We start from the raw sequence: 19,960 nt of genomic DNA, 5'->3' as shown, positions 1-19,960 counted from the left end.
TTCCTTGGAGAGAGATAGATTGAGGTTATTCATGGAATCTTCCAGGCTGTTAGCTGCAGCGTCTGAAGGTTTGGATGCACTGTTTTGAAGTTGTGTTGAGTCAAAAGTAGGGGCCATTGGGGAAGGGCCCACTTTTTGTTGTGACATATGCTCCGTAGTAGTGGATACCAGTGTTGTCTTGGCCAGTCTGGAGCTATTATGATCCCCTTGGGCCTCTCTGCTTTGATCTTTAGTAATACTGTGGTCATCAGTGGCAGAGGTGGGAATGCATAGATTTTTAGGGAGTTCCAGTTGAATGAAAGAGCATCTATTTTCCAAGCTTGTGGATGATATGTCCTTGAACAGAATTTTTGTAGATGATGGTTGAGGTGGGAGGCAAATAGGTCTACTTCTGGCCTGCCCCATGTCGAGGTGAGTTGTGTGAAGATTTTCGGATGTAACCTCCACTCGTGTGGATCTATGAAATTCCTGCTTAGGCTGTCCACCAGCACATTGTCTTTGCCTGGAACAAACTGGGTTTGCAACTGTATGTTTAGGCTCAGTGATTTTTCCCAAAGATTCATTGTCAGTCTGCAAAGGGGGTAAGAATGGATGCCCCCTTGCTTGTTTATGTACCACATCACAGTGGTGTTGTCTGTCCATGCTGAAGTTGTTGTCGAAAGGCCGCGATGGCATGCATTACTGCCAGCATTTCCTTTTGGTTTATATGCAGATGTGTTTCCTTTGGAGACCATTGTCCTTGTATACATCTGCCCTCCATGTGCGCCCCCCATCCAAAGTCTGAGGCGTCTGTGGTCATGGTCTGTGTTATCTGAGGTTTTTTGAATGACATACCTGTGTTTGCCTGGCTTACCGAGGCCCACCATAGGAATTCCTTTTGTAGGCATGGAATGAGCGGTATGGTTGTCTCTAGGTTGTTGCTGTGCTGAGACCATAGGCTTTTTAGGTACCATTGAAACTTTCTCATGTGTAGTCTTGCTAATGGAACCAGGAGAATGCAGGATGCCATGTAACCCAGGGCCTGTAGGAATCTCCTTGCAGTCATCTGGGTGAGTTTTGCCAAACCTTTGAAATAATGAGTTAACTTCTCTTGCGTGTCTTCTGTCAGGTAAGCCATTTGAGAGGCTGTGTCTAGATTGGCTCCTAAGAAGGTTATTTGCTGGGATGGCTGAAGTCTTGACTTTTGGAAGTTGACTGTGTATCCCAGAGCCTGTAGCAATTGTATGACATAGTTCAAGTTTTTTGTCAAAATCAATTTGTCGTCCGCTTGTATGAGGCAGTCGTCCAAGTACGGGTAAATTTGGATCCCCTGGAGCCTGCAATGAGCAATTACTGAAGCCAGGCATTTTGTGAATACTCTGGGCGCAGTAGATAAGCCAAATGGCAATGCTGAGAATTGATAATGCTCTGGCCCTGCAAGAAATCTGAGGTATCTTCTGCAGCTGTGTCTGATAGGGACATGCAGGTATGCCTCCTTGAGGTCCAGAGTAATCAGCCAAGACCCCTTGCCCAGCATGGGAAGGAGTTGCTGTAGAGTCAGAATTTTGAACTTTGGTACTATGAGAAAAGTGTTTAATGCGGACAAATCCAGTATTGGTCTCCATTGAGTTTCTTTTCTTGGAACAAGGAACAGTCTTGAGTAAAACCCCTGGCCTTGTTCTTGTTGTGGAACTCTTTCTATTGCTTTGATCTGAGCAAGCAGAGAAATTTGCTTGATAGCCTCTGCCCTCTGGTTTTCTGGTAGGTTTGGCATGCCTTGTTTTCTTGGTAAGGTATGAAAGTGGAACCTGTAACCTTGGCCTATAATGTCCAAAATCCATTTGTCCTTTGTCAATCTGTGCCAATTGTCTGAAAACAGAGATAATTTTCCGCCCAACATGAAGCTTCCAATGCATCATATCCACACTGCAGAAAGTGATTGCTGACTTGCTGAGAATTATGTACAGCTTCCTGCAAAGACTTCATGTCTAAAGGTTCAGGAGAGGCCAATGTTTTCTGTAAATCATCTAACAGGTAATCCTGATATTGAAACATATGAAAGAGGCAATTCAGAGCTCTCATAGATAAAGTAGTGGAGGTGTAGACCTTTTTCCCCCATCTCTCTAATGACCTAGCTTCCCTGTTGGAAGGCAAAGGATTTTTGGAGGTGGATGCTGAAACCCCTTTAGGTCCCTGAGAAATAGTTTCTAAATCAACAGCATGGGCCCTAAAGAAATGAAAATGTGTTTCTGGGACCCTATAATATCTGTCTGGCTTGGCTGGAGCAGGAGGAAGAGTATCCGGGGTAACACTGGAGTCAGAGTATAGGTCATCCAAAACATCAAGCACAGGAGGAATAGCCAGGGGCCTGTGTTGGGGCTTTTTAAGGAAGGTTCGAAGGCGCTTTCTGTAATCAGAATATTCCTGGCCTTGCCACTTAAAATGTTCCCTCATGGTATGCAGAACTTCCCCAAAAGAAATATCCTCAGGAGGGGAGGCCGAGGGGATGGAATCCTCTGCATCAGAGTCCTCATAGGTCTGGAAGAGCTCTTCCTGGCCATCGGAGTGAACAGAGTCCTCAGAATCTTCATCTGAAGGGATAGGGTCAGAGGGTTCAACCCGGGCCTCTTATCAGAAGGAGGCTGGGATCCTCTCTCAGGATGGGCCTGTGAACCTCTAATCATGGAAATTAAGTCTGCGGCCATAGTCATGATTTGTGTTTCAGGAGTAGGCTGAGGTAAGGCTTTCGCAGTAAGGTGCTTGGTCTTGCTGGCTGCCTTAGCACGTGTGTAGGCCTTAATAGACATGGCCATAGGAGGCCTAGCAGCTCCACGTGCAGGAGTGACCTTATCTACAGCAATGGTCTCGGGCATTTCCTCTGTTTCAGTATCCGGAGGAAAATCTATAACTGGCGTCGGTGTGGCCTCCGGTATCGGAGGTATCGGTAATGCGGTGTCTTCGGTTTGGAGCGGTGAAATAACAGTCTCAGGGGGAACCGGAGCACTCGCGGTAGGTTTTGGCGTGGAGTCGGTGGAAGACGCGGGCCGAGGATGTCGGTCCCGGTCTTTTCTTAGGAGTCTGCGATGTCGGAAGTTCCGACGGCATTGTATAAGCAAATTTATCGCCGAAAAAGTCTTCAGCGAACTCCGCCCGGCGCCTGAAAGTGCGCTTATTGAAGCGAGCACAGGCGACACAGGCTGAGACGTCGTGGTCTGGGCCAAGGCAAGGAAGACAGTAAGAGTGGAAATCCTTATGAGGTATTTGTTTACCACAAGACAGACAACTGTTAACTTTTTCAGTAATTTCTGACATCGGCTGAGGCAAGAAAAGGTCCCCAATGGGGTACTTAGCTTTTTTGATGACTTCGGATTCGAAGAATACAGGAGCTGACCGACCGGCACTTGCGAACTGCTTCTGATTTGGGCACCGCGCGGCAAGAAAGACTGAAGAAAATGGCGTCGGCTGATGCTTATATACTCCAGCCGCTCTGACGTCGGAGAGAAATGCAACATCAGCCGACGTCGGACCCAGACTTTGGAATCCGGCCGACCGAGGGCTGCCTGAGGCAGGACAACCCATATGTTATGACTGCAGTTGCATTCTTGAAGGACATCTAGGACTGCAACAGTGAATACATTTGAACATCTACATTTAACGTAAGTGCACACAACTGTACTACGTTTTTCGTGTTTCACTGTTGCAGTCATTACATTTGGGTCGATTCACAAAGCTGAGGAAATGGGTGGAGGCAGTCAAGTTAACTAGGGGCTGGCTAGGATGCCCTGCAAGACTGCAGAGGCAAACCCTGCCCTGGATTTGGAGAAGAGAGGCAGGTGGCAATGTTTGGTAAAAGTGTGAACAGATGTCCAGGTGGCAGCCTCCAGGATGTCACTGGTGGGGACTCCTCTGAAGAAAGCTGCAGAGGTGGAGGCTGTTCTGGTGGAGTGTGTCCTGACCCTCTTGGGGGTGAGGCTTTCCATGTTGCCTGTAGCAGAAATGGAAGCAGTGTGCTATCCATTTGGAAATGGTTTGTTTAGAGATGGCAATGCCTTCTGCCCCTGCAGCAAAGGGTTCCACAGCCATGAGTGCTTGCAGCTCGGAGACTCTTCTGGCTGAAGTGATGACCAAAAGGAAAGCTGTCTTTCAGGAGAGAAATTTTACCTCTGCAGAAGAAGCTGTCTCGAAGGGGAGGGGTGGGAGGGTGGGGTGAGCTTTTCCAGCACAAAGTTAAAGGTCCCAAACTGGGGTTGGTGCTCTTCTAGGTGGCCTCAAGTTGCTAGTTCCTCTTAGGAACTGTTTGATCAAGGGGTGTGAATAAAGGGGCTGCTCAGTGGGAAAATTAGCAGAGAAAGCAGAGGCATGAATTTTAATAGAGGAAAAAGAGAGGCCACTGTGTAGTAAGTCAGCTAAGTAATCCAGGATGGGAGGGAGGGAGGGTTGTGCCGTATTGGCTCCCTTATCCTGAATCCAGGTGCAGAACCATTTCCATTTGTCAGCATAAGACTTTCTAGTGCTAGGGCATCTGGCCTCATGTATAACATCTAGAACCTGTTTACTGAGGTTGGCAGATTAATCGGGGGTTAGGAAATAAGCCAAGCTGCCAAACTGAGTGTCTGCAATATGAGATGCATGCATTCCCCTTCCCTCTGGGTCAGGAAGTTTGGAATCTGAGGAAGATGCCATGGTGACAGTGGGGACAGGCTGTGCAGCAAGGGGTACCAGTGCTGACGAAGCCAGTCTGGTGCTATAAAAATTGTCCTTTGTATTTCCTCCTTTATTTTGAGCAGTACCCTGGAGATGAAAGGTAGTGAAGGAAAGGCATAGACCGATAGATCGACACAGGGGAAAGACAGGGCATCAACTTTCCAAGCAATGCAGTGATGCTCCCTGGTGAAGAATTTGCTGAGCTGATGATTGGAGGCAAAGAGGTCAACCTTCGGGGTGCCCCATTTCTGGGTTATTAGGGTGAAGGTTCTTGTGTTGAGCTGCCACTCGTGTGGGTCCAGACAATTTCTGCTTAATTGGTCTGCCAGAGAGTTGAAAGAACCTGGTAGGAATTGTGCTAACAGGTGGAGTTGCATGGCAGAGTCTGTGTGCTAGAGGGTCATGGCCAGCCTGCATAGAGGGTAGGGGCGAGTCCCTCCCTGCTTGTTGATATACCACATTACAGTGGTGGTATCTGTCTGATCAGGAGAGCCACTGGGGAGAGAAGTGGCTTGAAAGCTATCAAGGCGTGCTGGACAGCCATAATCCCTTTTTGGTTGATTTGCAGAGGGATTTGCTTTGGGTTCCATTGGCCCTGTATGCACCTGCCGTCCAGGTGTGCACCCCAGGCATAGTCTGATGCATCTGTGGTGAGGGTCTGGGTGGCAGGGGGTGTGGTGGTGGTGAGAAAGGTAGTCCCTTGTTGTGGGAGCATGCTGTTGTCCACCAAAGAAAATCTTTTCTGAGGCAAGGAATTATAGGTATAAGAATCTCCAGGTCTTGAGAGAGTGTTGACACCAAAGGCTTTTTAGGTACCACTGAAGTTTCCTCATATGCAGTCTGGCAAATGGAATGAGTAGTATGCAAGATGTTTAAACCCTAGAGCTTGCAGGACCTTCCTTGCAGATAGCTGGGGTCTCGTGGTTAGTTGAGAGAAGTAGGCTGTCAGGAAATTTTGCTTTTCTGGTGTAAAGAATGCCATCTGGGATGCTGTGTTTAGACTTGCTCCCAGGAATATAATCCTTTGGGTGGGCACCCGTTTGGATTTCTTTTTGTTGATTGCGTACCCTAGGGAGGTTAGTAGGGACAAGGACAGGTGCTTGAGCAGCTTTTCCTGGCTGTCTGCCTTAGACAGTTGTCCAAGTATGGGTAAATATGGATATTCCTTTGTCTGCAAAAGGCAATGGCCGGTGCCAGACATTTTGTGAAAACTCTGGGAGCAATAGATAAACCAAAGGGAAGCGCAGAGAACTGAAAGTGCTGAGATCCTGCCCTGAAACGGAGATATTTCCTGCATGATTCCCTGATAGGAATATGGAGGTGGGCCTCTTTTAGATCTAGGGTGGCTAGTCAAGCATCCTTGGATAGCATGGGTAGCAGCTGCTGGAGGGTGAGCATTTTGAATTTTTGAATTACCAGGAAGGTGTTTAGAATGGATAGATCGAGGATGGGGCACCAGGTGCCCTCTTTTCTGGGTACCAGGAAAAAGTCTGGAGTAGAAACCTTGGCCTCTCTGTTCTGCAGGAACATGCTCTACTGCCCTCATAGAGAGCAGGGAAAGGACTTGCTTTTGTGCCTCTGCCCACTGGTTTTAGGTAGATCTGGGAACCCTTTTGGGGTAGGAAGGGTGTAGAAAGAAAATATGTATCCCTGGGACACTATGTTGAGAACCCAGCAGTCGTTGGTAATGGTGGCCCAGGTGCTTGCATGAAAGGAGAGTTTTCTTCCTAGGGGTAAGTGAAGGTGGGCAGGGGGATGGGGAGGGGGAGGTGAGTCATTGTGAGTTCTTACCATAAGGGGGTGGCTTAGAAATCCCTGGTTTTGAAGTGGATGTAGTCCACTGCTTATATCTCTGCATTCCCTGTGGCTGCTGTCTGGGAGGTCTGGTTCACCAGGGTCTGGGCTGGACTGGCTTAGTGGGAGGAGATAAGGACCAGTACTTGGTGGGACAATATCTGCTGAACCTGGGTGGCTGGACCTGTAAAAACTCCATAACTGTCTGCATAGATTTTGCTTTTTCTACCATCTTTTTTTAAGACCTCTTCTGCCTTAATGCCAAATAAGTTGTTTTTGTCCAAGGGGGCATCCAACAATTTAGATCTGACATGGGCTGGCAAGGGCTGTTCCTTAAGCCATGCATGCCTTCTAATGACAGATCCAGTGACTGCTGCCCTGCAAGAAGCTTCAAGGGTGTCAAAAAGTACAGCTGTGTACACTTACCATGAATGTAGATGTTCAAATGTATTCACTGTTGCAGTCGTTACATTTGGGTAATCTGCTGGTAGGTTGCCCTCAGTCTGCCTGAATTCCAAAGTCTTGGGTCCTGCATTGGTTGCTGTCTTCTCTTCCATGACGTCAGGTTGTCAGGGGTATAAAACATGCAGCCGACGCCATTTTCTTTAGTTTTTCTTGCCCCCAAAAAGTTAGCAATATTGTATATATATATATATATATATATATATATATATATATATATATATATATATATATACATACATACATACATACACATATACATTCATCAATATAAACTTTAGCGGGATGGCGGGAGGGTAACCTGGACTCCAACAGTGAATACACTCGGACATCTACATTTATGGTAAGTGTACACAACTGTACTATATGTTCTTCGTGTTTCACTGTTGCAGTCATTACATTTGGGTAGATTCCCAAAGCTATGGTTGGAAGGCTGAGGCACACATTTACCATGGTGTAAGAAGCAGAAACGGATGCAGTGGCTTATCCACTTTGAAATTGTCTGTTTCGAAATAGCCTTTCCTTCTGATCCTGCAGCATATAACACTAGTAATTGCTCAGTTTTTCTTAGAGCTTTAGTCCTGCTCAAGTAGAATCTTAGCGGTCTGTGTGCGTCCAAGGAATGCAGAATTCTCTCCCCTTTGTTCTGCGGATTCGGATAACAAGTTGGCAGATGAATTGTTTGGTTAAGAGCCACACTGGAAACCACCTTAGGCATAAAAATAGGATTTGTCCTCAGAGACACCCTGTCTGGGTAAAATATGATAAAAGGCTCTACAACCATGAGGGCCTGTAGCTCTGAAACTCTTCTTGCTGAAGTAATTGCTAGTAGCAGAGCTGTCTTCCATGATAAGAACTTTATATCAGCAGTAGCAGCTGGTTCAAATGGAGGCAGGGTGAGCTTTTCCAACACATAATTGAGGTCCCATGCAGGTAATGGTGATCTTCTAGGAAACCTTACATTTTTGGCTCCTCTAAGATACTGCTTTAGTAAAGGATGAGAAAAGATTGGTGGCTCTGTATTGTAATGAGCTGAAATGGCAGAGGCATGTGAGGAAGATAGGCCTTTGTCAAGCATCTCAGTCAAGTATTGTAATATCTGAGGAACATGTGGTTCTGCTGTATCAGTTCCTTGTGCTCGATTCCAAGCACAGAATCTCTTCCATTTGTCAGCATAAGATTTTTCTAGTACTAGGCCTTCTGGCTTCCAAAAATGACATCTATCACAGCTTTACTGAGAGGTGTCTTTTGTATGATTACATGATTAGCCATGCTGCCAGGTTTAGAGTCTGCAGTTGATTTTGCAGGATCTGTGTTTTGCTGGGAGAGTAGTAGTGGTCTTTGAGGCAAGGTCCAAGTTGGGTATTGAGACAAGTTCCTTAGGACTGGGTACCAGTATTGGCGGGGCCAGTCCGGGGCAATTAATATCATCTTTGGCTTCTCTTGTCTGACTTTTAGGAGGACCTTGGGTAGGAGAGGTAGAGGAGGAAAGGCATAAACTGATAGGTTTTTCCAAATGAAGGACAGGGCATCCACTTTTCATGCTTGTCTGTGGTAAGTCCTTGTGCAGAATCTTTTCAACTGATAATTTTGGGGAGAGGCAAACAGATCTATGTCTGGGCTACCCCATTTCTCGGTTATCATGCTGAAGACTTGTGGATTTAGTTTCCACTCGTGAGGATCTATAAGGTTTCTGCTTAAATCGTCTGCCAGAGTGTTTTGTTTTCCTGGCAGGAATTGAGCTTGAAGATGTACTTGGTAGGTCAAAGCTGTTTCCCACAGTGCCATGGCTAGTCTGCAAAGGGGGTATGAGTGTGTGCCCCCTTGCTTGTTTATATACCACATGACTGTGGTGTTGTCCGTCTTTATCAGTAGTTGCCCTGGATGAAGTAAGTCCTTGAAGGCTGTTAGGGCATTTTGAACAGCTAGCATCTCTTTCTGGTTGATATGTAGATGCATTTGTTTTGGTGCCTATATACCCTGAATGCATCTTCCTACCATGTGGGCCCCCCATGCATAATCTGATGCATTTGTTAAGGTTTGGCTGGCAGGAGTTAGAGTGAAGGGCCGTCCCATGTTTTGGTGACAGGCCTTTGCCCACCATAGAAACTCCTGCTGCAGGCAGAGAATGAGAGGAATCATTGTTTCCAGACTGTGTGAATGTTGACTCCATAAACTTTTTAGGTACCATTGAAGTTTCCTCATATGCAGTCTTGCATATGGAATTAGTAGGATGCAGGATGCCATGAAGCCCAGAGCCTGAGAATTTGTCTTGCAGAAGACTGGGCTTTTGTTGTCATCAGTTTGAAGTAAGTAGTCAGTTGCCTTAGTTTGTCTGGCGTGAGGTAAGCCATCTGGGCAGTTGTATTCAAGCTTGCACCCAGGAATGTTATCTTTTGAGAGGGTACCAGTTGTGATTTCTTTTTGTTTATTGTGTATCCTAGGTATGTAAGAAGCCTTTTCACAAATGCCACGTGTCGAAGAAGAGTGTCCTTGTTCTCTGCTTGAATGAGACTGTCGTCTAAGTAAGGATGTATTTGTATACTTCTTTGTCTGCAAAATGCAATTACTCGTGCCAGGCACTTTGGCTTATCTACTGCGCCCAGGGTCTTTACAAAGGGCAGTGCAGAGAATTTGCAATGCATTAAGCCAGCCTTGAATCTGAGGTATCTTCTGCACGACTGTCTTACTGGGACATGCAGGTATGCCTCTTTTAAGTCTAAAGTCACCAGCCAAGCATTCTTGCCCAGCATGGGCAGAAGCTGCTGCAAAGTCAGCATTTTGAATTTTGGAATGTCCAGGTATGTGTTCAAAATCGATAAATCCAGTATTGGCCGCCAGGCCTTGTCCTTTCTGGGTACCAAGAACAGTCTTGAGTAAAAACCTTGTCCTTTTTCCTGTTCTGGTACTGTCTGAATGGCCCCCATATCCATGAGGGACGTAACCTGTTTCTGTGCTTCTGCCCATTGATATTTTGGCAGATCTGGCCAACCATTTGCCATTGGCAGAGTGCGGAAAGGAATCTGTATCCCTGTGATACGATGTTTAGTACCTACTTGTCCTGGGTTATTAACTGCCAATTTAGAGCAAAAAGTGCTAATTTTCCCCCTATGGGTGTTGCCAATAGATAAGTGCTTGGTGTAGGCAGTGGGAAGTCATTGGGATTGCTTTCTGTAGGTTTGCACTTTATCTCCTCCAGATTTGGAGGTGGATGTGCCCCATTGCTTTGACCTGTACGAGTCTTGCGCCTGGTATCTGGAACCCTTAGGGCGTCTGGATTTGCCTCTTTGAGCTCTGTCTGACACAGGATAGGACCAATTTTTTTGTAGGCCAGTGTCTACTGAATCTTGGTGGCTGCACTTGTAAGAAATCTTTTAACAGTTTGCATAGACTTAGCTTTGTTTCCATTTTCTTTAAGACCTCTTCTGCCTTAATACCAAACAGAGAATCATGCTGTAAAGGTGCATCTAGCAATTTAGCTTTAACATGATCAGGTAAATTTTGTTCCTTTAACCAGGCATGCCTCCTAATCACAGATCCAGTAATTGCGGCCCTGCAGGAGGACTCTAAAGAATCAAAACCACATTGTAAAGTATGCTTTCCAACTTGTTCAGCTGCATGCAATAATTTCTGCAATTCTTTAATTTTCTGCACATTCTGAAATCAACATCATTTTCTGTTTCAGCAATCCCATAACATGTTGTTGGTACTTAAGCATATGGAATCGACAGTTTAAGGCCCTGATTGCCAAGGTTGTAGATCCCCATCTGTCCAGTGCCCTTGAATCTCTATCAGAGGGAGTAGGATTTTTTGATGTTGAGGCCTTAAATCCCTTTGGACCCTGTGAAATATAGTTTTAGGATCAGCAGCAGGGTTTCTAAATAAAAAATTATGTGAGTCAGGGATCCTGTAATATCTGTCAGGCTTACTGGGAGCCAGAGGTAAGGAGTCAGGGGTCAAGCTTGACTCTGAAAACACATCATCCACAATGTCTAAAACAGGAGGAATGGCCAAAGGCTTGTGCTGAGGGAGAAGAAGGAAATCCCTGAGCCTCTTTTTTGATACTGAGAAGTCTTGACTCTCCCAGTGAAAATGCTCCCTCAAAGTATGCAAGGTTTCTCCAAATGAATAATCCTCAGGAGGAGATGCAGATGGAATAGACTCCTCAGCATCAGAATCCTCACAGGGAGGTAAAGATAATTCCTGATCGGAAGAGGAATCAGAAGAAATAGAAACCTGATCTGAAGATTCATAGTCAGTTTCTTGCCTAGGCCTCATCTGGAGGGGGATGGGTACCCCTGAGCAAGGTAATAAGGTCTTCAGCCATTTTGATCATCTTTTTTTTAGGTATAGAGGCCTGTGCAAGTGGCTCAGGCATAGTTTTTTTTAGTTTTAGAAGTTGCTTTTGTCTTTGATTTTGCAGCTGTCGTCGGTTTAATATACAAATGTTGAGGTCTGAATACACCCTCAGAAGCCAGTGCCTGCTCAGCGGCTCCGGACCCATCGGAGGGAGATACATCCGTCGGTCCAATACCTTGGGTATCTTGCAGCATGCCGGACTCCACATGGGTGTCGGTAGAGGCCTGCGACTCTAAGGTAGTGGGTATCAGGGGCTGCAAAAGTGCTTCACTGGAGTACAGGCGACTGGCTTAGGAGAAGCTTCGTCGTCGGTTTTGGATCTCGACTGCCTTTCTCGGTCCTTTACTTTGCATTTTTTATGTACTCCGGTAGTCAGGTTGTTATCCGACGACATTTCTGGGTAGTTAAATCTGTTTCCAAAATACTCTGATGCAAACATATACAGACGCTTAATAGTGCGTTGGTTAAATCTGGCACAAAACCGACAGTCAGGCACGTTGTGATCAGGGCCTAGGCAAGGAATACAGTATAAATGGAAATCCGTATGAGGTATTTGCTTCCCACAAGTAATACAATTATTAACTTTTTCTGACATCGGTAAAATGCAAGAAAAAAGTTTCCCCAACGGGGTACTTAGCTTTAGTGAAGACTTCGGTTCTGAAACTGAAACTCGAATATTTCAGTAGTCGGCCGACCAGCACTTGCAAAATGCTTCTGCATCGGGCACCGTGTGGCAAGAAAGACCGAAGAAAATGGCGTCGGCTGCATGTTTTATACCCCTGATGACATGGCGTCATGGAAGAGAAGACAGCAACTGACGCAGGACCCAAGACTTTTGAATTCAGGCCGACTGAAGGCAACCTGCCAGCAGATTACCCTAATGTAATGACTGCAACAGTGAAACACGAAAAACATCCACAGTGCAAGGTGTGTTTAGTTACTTGACTTGCTGAATGCATTAACTCTTGTAACTCTAGATTCTGCACAAGCAGGAAAGGAAGACATTTTTTGTTAGAGGAGTTCCAGGGTATGTTGCTGAAATTTTAGCATATGGAACTGACAATTTAGTGCCCTGACAGCAAAAGTAGCTGAGGTGCATACTGTTTTACCCCATCTGTCTAGTGCTCGGGAATCCCTATCTGAGGGGGTGGGTGTCAGAAAAATATGTATTAATGTGTGTACTTAATGCTAATTAGAAACTAAATAAGTTAACACGTTTTTCATTCTATTTTATATGCACTATTTTATATGCAGTTGAGTTTCATGTGAGACTAAAAGATGCTTTTTGAAACTGCAGTGTGCTTTCTGAAACTTGCAAGATGCCCTCTGACCTAGTACTTGCTAGCACAGCAATATTCATGTTTATGCCTTTTGGAAATGTACTTGAGAAGCAGGTGATTATCTGCTAGGTCAGGAAGAAATGAATAAACAATGCTATATTCTGTAATGTAATGATTTTAAACAATCAGCTCTGCTCGAAGTATGAGAACATGCACAGCTGCAGGAAGTTAGAGATAACATAGCCAAAAGACTGTTGGAGAAATGAACTGCAATCTATACTTGCTTTGTGCTTAAATTAGCCATAGTACTTTGAATGGTAACATTGCATATATCCAACCGGTGGTAGCCAAGGCCATGTTGTTTTTCTTCGGAAGTTTCTCACAAAAATTGATAATACAAGCAGAATATTGTAAAAACAATCACTACGAAATGATGATGACAAAACTTGTGATTCACTATGTCACATTGGTAGGCAATGTCTTATTAGAAAATGTATAAAAATGCTTGCATTTCCTGATTCTAGTTAGACAAACTCTGTATTAGCACGTTTTTGTCTCCTTGCTGCAAGATTAAAGCGCCTTAACCTGAACCTACCGTGTATTGATCATTTTTAAAGTATATTTTTCCTTTGACAGTTTGGTCCTTCGGAACGTAAAACATATCTCTCACTCTGGCTCAGGTCAGAATTGGGCCCGGTGGCATGAACCCGTACGGAGAAGTGGCCACATCGGCTCTTCTGCTTTGAAAGACCTCCGACTGAATTGTCGTTCGAAAGAGGCCAGCCACTGTTTCTGATCTGGGATTGGAGGATGAGTCAACGTTCCGATGGGATCAAGACACGGAGGGTCAGGTAAGGAGGAATTTACCTGTTTTCTGTTTTAGATCAGGGACTTGTTACAGTGTTATTGTTTTGTCAGGGAGATTTGCATGTGCAGATCAGGGACAAAAAGATTGCTGTCTTGTCATAGATCAGGGAAACAGAATAGGTAAGGAAGTTATTCTAGATAAACTGTGAAAAAGGTGTAAATCGTGGTACCACGTGATAAAAAGGGTTACGTAACAAATTCTAACTTAGCTAATGCAACACGGGAAATCAGTGCATGAAAAGTTCCCGAGACCCGCCCTTAACTGAAGACGCAAAATATATGCAATTACAGCGTGCCGATAATGTTAGGTATTATACAAAATGGGTTAATAAATACAAATTTGACGGTAATTTAGATAAACCTTCACTTATTAAACTTGTTAGGCAACTTAAAACAGATGCGAAACGTCAGCTAAAAAAGCAACGACAATTAGGAGTCCCTCAGGCACACAGGTGGCTTGAGGAAGCAAACCGCAGGGAACAAAAGATTAAAAATTCAAAAGCAATGTTCTTAGATAAAGAAGACAATAACTTACCAGAATACGAAGCGAGTGGACAAGCTGATCCACCTGCGCTATACCCAGCCGTTCCTGCAAAACCAAAACCGTTTGTCAGAGATCCTATTGAGACCAGGTCTCGAACATGCAACATAAGAGGGGATATTGAATTGTATAAAATGAATAAAAATTCACAAGCTATGAGTGAAGAAGAGATATGTCCACTCATAGAAGTACCAAATCCGCAGGCAGGACAGGACCCAACTCTTCTAGTATATAGACCGTGGACACCGGAAGACATCTGGAAAGCCACAGAGGGAATTCCCCATCCAAAAGTTAATTTTCTTAGAAGACTTACAGGGCATGAGGTTAAGTTACCATTTGAATGGAGAGGAAGTAGATAAAGTAGTTAGACAAATCGTAGGTCCAGATTGGCACATGATCAGTGGCAACTGGAATCCCCGTGACGCAGAGCTTAGACCACTCCCACATAGTAATGCAGAACTGGACAACAGAGTGAAAGGTCTGACAGACCGAATCTCTGAGAAATGGAAGCCTAGGGCTGATTGGACTTGCATTAATCAATGCATACAACAAGAAGGTGAAACTGTTGATAGATACTATGCCAGATTATGAGAATGTTTTAATAAACATTGTGGAATGCAGGTACCTGAAGACCAAACACATCATTCCCCATATGAGCAACAGTTAAAGAATGCATTTTTAAAAGGCAGTATTGCACCCATTAGCAGCTTTATTACAAAGCACATGGTAGATCATCGTACAAGTAGATTACAGTTACTACTTGAATATGCAAGACATGTATTAGCACGTTTTTGTCTCCTTGCTGCAAGATGAAAGTGCCTTAACCTGAACCTACCGTGTATTGATCATTTTTAAAGTATATTTTTCCTATGACAGTGGGATTCTTAGCAGAGGTTGCTTTAATCCCTTTAGCCACTTGAGAAATTATCTCAGGGTCAGCAGTAGGATTTTTAAAAAGAAATTTGTGAGAGTCAGGGAAGTACAGTTGTGTACACTTACCATTTATTTATTCATTTATCTATCTATCTATCATTTGTTGACCGGGAAAGTCCGACTAGGTTCCACAGAGCCTGTTGTCAGTGGAGGCACGGGGAGAAATGCTCCAGATGCATGTCTTTGGAATGTGGGAGGAAACCGGAGTACCCAGAAGAAACCCACGTGAACACAAAGAGAACATGCAAACTCCACACAGAAGGCACCCCAGCCGAGAAACGAACCGGAGAACCTCTTGCTGTGAGGTGACAATGTTAACCACTGTACCACTGCGCCATAAATGTAGATGTTCGAGAGTACTCACTGTTGCAGTCATCACACTTGGGTTATCTGCCTGCAAGTAGCCCTCAGTCGGCCCGAATAACAGAGTACTGGGTTTTCTGCATCGGATGCTGTCGCTTCTTCTATGAAGTCAGGTGGTCAGGGGTATAAAACATGCAGCTGATGCCATTACATCAGTTTTTCTTGCCCCAGATGTCAGAATCCTCCAAAATAGGAAGCAATTACATGGTGTGGAACACCCCCATAAAAAGTAAATACCATTGTTATAAGATATGGCCAAAAAAAGGATAGGTAGAAGGTATAGAGAAGTCAGGAGGCTGGAGGGAGGGTAAAGTACAGTTTTGTACCTACCATAAATGTAGATGTTCGAGTGTACACCCTGCTGCAGTCATCACACTTGAGTTATCCTGTCGTCAGGCGGTCCCGCAGTCGGCCAGAATTCCAAAGTCTTGGTCCGGCGTCAGTTGCTGTCGCCTCTTCCCTGACGTCAGTGTGCCAGGGGTATATATATTGTATCCGACGTCATTTTCTTCAGTTTTTCTTGCCCCAGATGTCAGGTGCCCCCAAAAAGGTGGTCAGTAATTAGCACCAAATTAAGTAACATTTGCACAAACACAAAATCCCTCCAGCTATAAGCAAATACATCAGGAAGGTATTGTAGAGATGTAGCCAGTTAGATCAGAGGGGATGGAGGGAGGGTAACCTGGACTGCAGCAGGGTGTACACTCTGACATCTACATTTATGGTAGGTACAAAACTGTACTATGTTCATCGTGTTACCCTGCTGCAGTCATCACACTTAGGTGGAATCCCAAAGTTAAGGATAGGTGGAGGAGTTAGAGAGGGTTAGAGGAGGCTAGAAGGCCCTGCAGAACTGCAGTGGCGAAGCCAGCCCTAGTCTTAGAGTAGAGTGGTAAGTGATAGTGTTTGGTAAAGGTGTGTACTGAACTCCAAGCTGCAGCTTCCAAAATCTCCTTGGTTGGAACCCCCCTGAGGAAGGCTGTAGATGTAGCTGTTGCCCTGGTAGAGTGGGGCCTAATGGTAGCAGGAACTGGTTTTCCATGATGGGTATAGCAAAAATGAATGCAATGTCCTATCCATTTGGAAATGGTTTGTTTTGATATAGCCTTCCCTTGTGAAGCTGTAGCATAGGATACAGAGCTGGTCAGATTTTCTGAAAACCTTAGTTTTATCCAAGTAGTAACGAAGTTGCCTGTGAATGTCCAAGGAATGCAGGAGTCCTTCTCCTTTGTTCTGTGGATTTGGGAAGAAGGTGGGTAAGTGGATGGTTTGATTTAAAGCCACACTGGAAACCACCTTAGGCATGAAGGAAGGATTAGTTCGTAGAGAAACTCTGTCTTGATGGAAAATGAGGAAAGGTTCCACTGCCATTAGTGCCTGCAGCTCTGAGACTCTTCTAGCTGAAGTTATTGCTAGCAGCAGGGCAGTCTTCTATGACAGGAACTGTAGATCTGCAGAGAAAGATGGTTCAAAGGGAGGTAGCGTAAGTTTTTCCAGAACAAAATTGAGGTTCCATGTTGGTGTAGGTGCTCTCCTGGGGGGGGGCTAATGTTTTTTGCCCCTTTGAGGAACTGCCTTAAAAGTGGATGCGAAAATAAGGGTGGATCCATATTGTAGTGGGTTGAAATAGTTGATGCATGGATTTTTATGGAAGAAAAAGAAAGTCCTTTGTGTAACATCTCAGTTAGATACTGTCGAATCTGAGGCATGTGAGGTTGAACTGTGTTTTGGCCTTTAGCTTGGTTCCAGGCACAAAACCTTTTCCATTTGTCCGAATAGGCCTTCCTGGTGCTGGGCCTCCTAGCTTCCAGAATAACATCCATAACTGCTTGGGAAAGAGGAGCTGGCTGGATGCTTAGGTGATTTGCCAAGCATCCAGATTTAAGGTTTTGAGCTGGCTGTGAAGTATCTGATTGTTTTGCTGTGTGAGCAAATGGGCAATTTGTGGTAAAATCCAAGGTGGGCCCTGGGCCATATTCCTCAATAGTGGGTACCAGTGCTGGCGTGGCCAGTCTGGAGCTATGAGTATCAGTCGTGGTCTCTCCTTTCTGACTTTCAGAAGCACCTTTGTGAGGAGAGGCAATGGAGGGAAGGCATATACTGTCAGGTTTTTCCAATTGAATGAGAGTGCGTCCACTTTCCAAGCTTGATGGTGAAATGTCCTTATACAAAACTTTGTTAGTTGATAGTTTTGAGGACTGGCAAACAGTTCTATGTCTGGAAGGCCCCATTTTTGAGTTATCATTGCAAATACTTGTGGATCCAGTTTCCACTCGTGGGGATCCATGATGTTTCTGCTGAGGTCGTCTGCCAATGGTGTTCTTTTCTCCTGGCAGGAATTGAGCTTGCAACTGAACTTGGTAAGCCAGAGCTGTGTTCCACAAGGTCACTGCTTGCCTGCATAGAGGGTAGGAGTGTGTACCCCCCCTGTTTATGTACCACATTACTGAGGTGTTGTCTGTCCTTATTGTAAGTTGTCCTGGATGTAATAGATTCTTGAAGGCTGTCAGAGCATTCTGTACAGCTAGCATCTCTTTTTGATTGATGTGCAGATTTCCTTTGATCTGCAGTCCACACCTTGAACGCACTGTCCTGCCATGTGTGCCCCCCAGGAGTAATCCGATGCATCTGTTGTCATAGTTTGCCTGGCTGGGGGCAAGGTGAAAGGCTGACCCTTGTTGAGGTGACATGCCTGTGACCACCACAGAAACTCCTGCTGTAGGCAGGGAATGAGAGATATCATTGTGTCCAAGCTGTGACTGTGTTGAGACCATATGCTTTTTAGGTACCACTGCAATTTCCTCATATGTAGCTTTGCAAATGGTTTTAGTAGTATGCAAGATGCCATGAAGCCCATGGCCTGCAGAATTTTTCTTGCAGGTAGTTGGGTCTTTGTTGCCATTGTTTGGAAATATTGAGTCAGTTGTAGTTGTTTGTCTGGCGTCAGATAAGCCTTCTGGGCCGTTGTATTCAAGCTGGCACCCAGGAATGTCATATTTTGTGAGGGTACTAGTTTTGATTTCTTTTCGTTTACTATGTACCCCAGGCAACTTAGAAGATGTTTTACAAAAGCCAGATGTTGTAAGAGGATGTCCTTGCTTTCTGCTTGGATGAGGCAGTCATCCAGGTATGGATATATTTGAATTCCTCTTTGTCTGCAGTATGCAATTACTGGTGCCAGGCATTTTGTGATGACCCTGGGTGCAGTAGATAAACCAAAGGGTAGTGCAGAGAATTGGTAATGGGTTGAACCTGCAATGAAACTGAGGTATCATCTGCAACTTTGTCTGATAGGGACATGCAGGTATGCCTCCTAGAGGTCCAACGTTACTAGCCATGCTTTCTTGCCCAACATGGGAAGAAGCTGCTGTAGTGTTAGCATCTTGAATTTGGGTACTTGTATGAAGGTGTTTAGAATTGAAAGGTCCAGAATTGGTCTCCAGGCATTGTCCTTTCTGGGAACTAGAAAGAGTCTTGAGTAAAATACTTGGCCTTGCTCTCGAGTAGGTACCAGTTGAATGGCTCTCATGTCCATGAGAGCTGTAATTTGTTTTTGTGCCTCTGCCCATTGATTTTGTGGCAGGTTTGGCATTCCTCTTTTCATTAGCAAGGTGTGAAAATGGAATCTGTATCCTCGTGAAATTATGTCTAGGACCCATTTGTCCTTTGTGACAATGTGCCAGTTGTCTGAAAAAAGTGCGAGTTTTCCTCCCAAGGGGGCTGCCAAGAGAGTGTTGCTTAGCCAGATGAGGTGCAAGTCATTGAGTTTGCCTTCTGGTAGTTTGGGACCTGTCTTCTCCTCCCTTCTGTGTTGCAGTGCCCCATTGGCGAGGTTTGTACTGGGCTTGTGGTTGTCCTCTGCCTCTTGGACGTCTGTATTTACCCCTCTGTGGTCTGTCAGTAGCTGGAAAGGACCAATTTTTTGTTGGCCAAATTCTGCTGAAGCGAGGGGACTGTACCTGTAGGAAATCTGACTGTCTGCATAGATTTTGCCTTATCCTCCATTTTCTTTAAGACTTCTTCTGCTTTAACTCCAAAAAGAACATCCTGCTGTAAGGGAGCATCTAGAAGCTTTGCTTTAACTCATTAACCCCGACTACCATCTCATGGTGCCTCTGTGGTTACACCCGAGTGCGCTGTGAGACGATGGTAACTGCATGGTGTTATACCCGAATGCCTTCTCCTAGCGCACATAACTTTGCACTTCGATTATAACTCGGACATTGAAAATTAAGTTGAAAAAGTAACTGAACTTTGATAGTTACCTTGTCAGCTTAATTTTCAGCATGGAGTTGCATAGTGTTCATATTGCAGTTTTCGGAGAAAATCGGCTTGCAATTCACTCTGTATTTGCTTCTCTATAGCAAGCCGATTTTCTATGCATTTATTGAAGCGAGTGGTGCAGCAGCCTGATGAAAGGGATACATGATCCGTTAAGGCGGAGGTGAAGCAGTACGGAGACAGCTAGATGTAGTATCGGTGGTGCAGCAACTGCTTCTTTTTGTTACTGTTTTTTGTGATCATTCTTGATTTCCCCAGTCAACAAGTGCCGCTTCTACAGTACAGTAAATATGGCAACTCTGCTGCGGGAAATAGGGTTGATACGCCTGCACGAAAGAGATACGGATGATCCTAAGCATCATCATCATCATCAAGGGTCACTGAAGGGAAACAGAGG

The sequence above is a fragment of the Protopterus annectens genome, chromosome 15.part0, assembly GCF_019279795.1.
Source record: "Protopterus annectens isolate FY-2018-M chromosome 15.part0, PAN1.0, whole genome shotgun sequence".
Classification (NCBI taxonomy): Eukaryota; Metazoa; Chordata; order Ceratodontiformes; family Protopteridae; genus Protopterus; species Protopterus annectens.
This window is presented reverse-complemented; position numbering follows the sequence as displayed.